Source organism: Lipotes vexillifer, unplaced genomic scaffold, assembly GCF_000442215.2.
Source record: "Lipotes vexillifer unplaced genomic scaffold, Lipotes_vexillifer_v1.1 scaffold110, whole genome shotgun sequence".
Lineage (NCBI taxonomy): Eukaryota > Metazoa > Chordata > Mammalia > Artiodactyla > Lipotidae > Lipotes > Lipotes vexillifer.
This window is the reverse complement of record NW_006791887.1, coordinates 1,579,932-1,583,440: the sequence shown is the minus strand read 5'-3', so window position 1 is coordinate 1,583,440 and position 3,509 is coordinate 1,579,932. Positions and strand designations below refer to the sequence as shown.

At 49.2% G+C, this 3,509-nt stretch overlaps 1 pseudogene; it reads right to left on the bottom strand.

Moving 5' to 3' along the window:
* Nucleotides 1-235: 235 nt before the first annotated feature.
* On the bottom strand, nucleotides 236-902 carry LOC103089905 (GTP-binding nuclear protein Ran pseudogene; annotated as a pseudogene).
* Nucleotides 903-3,509: the final 2,607 nt, after the last annotated feature.

Below are 3,509 nucleotides of genomic sequence, written 5' to 3'. Positions count from 1 at the left end.
TGTGTGTGTGATGTGACTGTAGCAGTCTTATATTTGAAACTCAAGGAGGAAACAACTGTGTTCCAAAACATCTAAATAAGCAGGTCCAAAAAATGAAGGCATTTTTTTTTAACTGCCACATTCACTCCAAAGCCCATTCATCTCCTTCAGCATCCCAAAGATTAAGCACATGTTCTGCTTAGCTATATAGTAAAGTGGCAAACATGCTGCACCACTGACATCACAGGACAGTTGCCTATAAAACTAGACTTCTGATGCTGGGGTCCAGCTTCACTTTCTCTTCATCTGGGAGGGCAGTTGTCTGAGCATTCTCTAGCCTGTACTGCACTGCCAACGCTGAGTCCATGACCACCTCAGGCGGCGCGAGAGCAGGCATGGAGAGGAACTCCAAGTTAGGGTCTCCCATCAGTTTCCTAGCAAGCCAGAGGAAGGGCTTTTCAAAGTTGTAGTTACTTTTGGCAGAAATGTCATAGTACTGAAGATTCTTCTTTCGGTGGAAGACAATTGACTGTGCCTTAACCTTTCTGTCCTTAATACCCACTTTGTTGCCACACAACACGATGGGGATGTTCTCACACACTGTACAAGACCTCTATGCCAGTTAGGCACGTTCTTGTAAGTAACTCTCGATGTTACATCAAACATTGTAATGGCACACTGAGTTTGGATATAATAGCCATCTCTCAGTCCACCAAATTTCTCCTGACCAGTTGTATCCCATACATTGAACTTAATAGGTCCTCTGTTGGTATGGAATACAAGGCGACGGACCTCAACACCCAAGGTAGCTACATACTTCTCAAATTCACCAGATGACGTTTCACAAATGTAGTTTTTCCAGTACCACCATCACCAACCAATACAAGTTTGAACTGAACTTGGGGTTCTCATTGGGCAGCCATCATGATGTTACTTCTAGAAGCGTCTCCATGCCTGTCTGACTGAGGGCTGGAAAGATGGCAGAAGCCTATATGATATCATTTATATGTGGAATCTAAAAAATATAACAAACTAGTGAATATAACAAAAAAGAAACTGACTCACAGATACAGAGAACAAACTGGTGGTTACCAGATGGGAGATGGAAGGTGGGGGAGGGGTAATATAGGGGTAGGGGATTAAGAGGTACAAACTACTATATATAAAATAAGCTACAAGGATATACCGTACAAACCAAGGAGGGACTTCCCTGGTGGTCCAGTAGTTAAGACTTCACGCTCCCAGTGCAGGGGCACAGGTTTGATCCCTGGTCGGGGAACTAAGACCCCACCTGCTGCACGGTGTAGCCAAAAAAAAAAAAACACACACACACAAAAAGAGCACAGGGAATATAGCCAATATTATTATTATTATTATTATTATTATTTTGCGGGACGCGGGCCTCTCACTGTTGTGGCCTCTCCCGTTGCGGAGCACAGGCTCCGGACGCGCAGGCCCAGCGGCCATGGCTCACCGGCCCAGCCGCTCTGCGGCACGTGGGATCCTCCCGGACCGGGGCACGAACCCGCCTCCCCTGCATCGGCAGGCAGGCTCTCAACCACTGCGCCACCAGGGAAGCCCTATAGCCAATATTTTATAGTAACTATAAATGGAGTATAACCTTTAAAAATTGTGAATTACTATATACTGTACACCTGTAACTTATATAATGTACATCAACTGTACTTCAATTAAAAAAATAAAGGGCTTCAGCCTGGTTGTTTAGCCCCAATCCCTCCAACTCAAGTGGAACCAACTTTCCCTAGGAAGACTGGAGCCAGGGGAGATGAAACCAGAGCCCCTTTCCCATCCTGGCTCTTTTCCAGAAAACTCAGGTTCCTGAGTAATGGAGAGGTAGGCACCCCACCATTTTGTGGGGCTCTGGGGATCTGGCAGAGGTTGAGAATGGTTGTGGTGATGCATTAGGGGTTTAGAGGGAGAGGGTTGATCCCAGGGTGGCTGAAGACAGAAGCAAAAATCCCAGTCTGTGTTTCCAAACCTTGTTTCTTTGCTACTCAGGAAATCCTTCCTCAGGGCTCACTGCCATCCTGCTTCAGCTCCCAGGACAATTACCATGACACCGGGGATCTTTTCCAGCTCTCACCAATGCACCGGGAGTTCCAGTAGCTTTGGGAGGAGGAAGAGGGTCTGTGTGCCCCTTCCCAATCCTGCATATGACCGAAGGACAGGAGGTCTGGGGGTCACTAATGGGGGGTCTTATGGACAGCTGAGGTTGCCAGTGGGGTGAGGTTATGAAGAGGCTGAAAACTGACTAATAATCTGACACCTCCCTGAACTGCCTTGGTCATACCTTCAAGTCAGATGTGATGTGGTGTGGAGAAGGGGTGGGTGTTACTCTTCTCTGTCTCCAGAGCTCTCTGGGGATAAAGGCTTAAACCAGATGCAGTCATCTCAACCAGCTTCTCTGATCCTTGCTCTGGGAAGTCTTCCTGGCCCACTCCCAGGAACCTCTAGCCCCTGTCTCTTCTCTGGAAGCCCCTTTGAGGAGTGATGGACTTTTGCCAGGCTTCCTCACTGTGCTCAGAGCCAAGGAGGCCTGACTGGGTGAGGGAAGGGAGGACTCTGGGAATTCTGATAACCACCTGGACATGGTCCACCGCTCATCTCCATGGAGACACCCCACCCCCACCCCATAGCCAAGGAAGTACCTGGAATGTCCTGCCTCCCACCCTCATCCTTTGCCTCTCTGCTCAGGGTCACTGCCAGGGCCTGGCCGGAAACAGATGAGATGGGGGGAGTAGGGAGGGGACTGGCTTAAGCGAGGAGGCAGGCTGCAGGCTCTGGTCTGAGGGAGCTCCTTCCTAGGAGAGGTAGCCTTTAGCTACCCAGGGAAGTCAGCTCCCCAGTTTCAAGTCAGGGGTGGAGAAGGGAAACTGATCCCGGCCCGTGGACAAAGTCTCTCCTTTATTGGACTAAAGGTTTATAGCTTGAGCCACCTTTGGCCCTAAGAGGTGCGAGTATGCCCACATACATGTGAGGGTGTGTCTGCTGTAACTGGTGAAGGACTGGAGGGGGTGTGCGTTTTTTCTTAGTTCCCCAACCAAGGACTGAATCGGCGCCTTCAGCAGTGAAAGCTCGGAGTTCTAACCACTGGACCGCCAGGGAATTCTGGGGTCTGGGGTGTGTGTGCCTATTCACACAAGTACATTTACATGCTCACTCACTCACTCACTCACCAACACACCCAGGCACACTCACTTCACATTCAACCCACCTATATTCATACGTGCACACTCATACTCTGACAGTGACTCACACTCACCCACACTCTGGTGCTCAAACACACTTAGATACATTCCTGTACACCCAGTACTTCCACATTCAAACTCTGACGCACACCTCCACTCCATGGCCTCACATACACATATTCTTACAGCCATGCACGCTTAAGTACACGTCAACACACTCACTCACAGTTGAATACACACTTGCCCAGCTCGAAGGTACTCCTCCTTGCAGGTCGTCAGAAGCCACACATCTGTGCAATGAGTCTGATGTGTGTGTGTGGG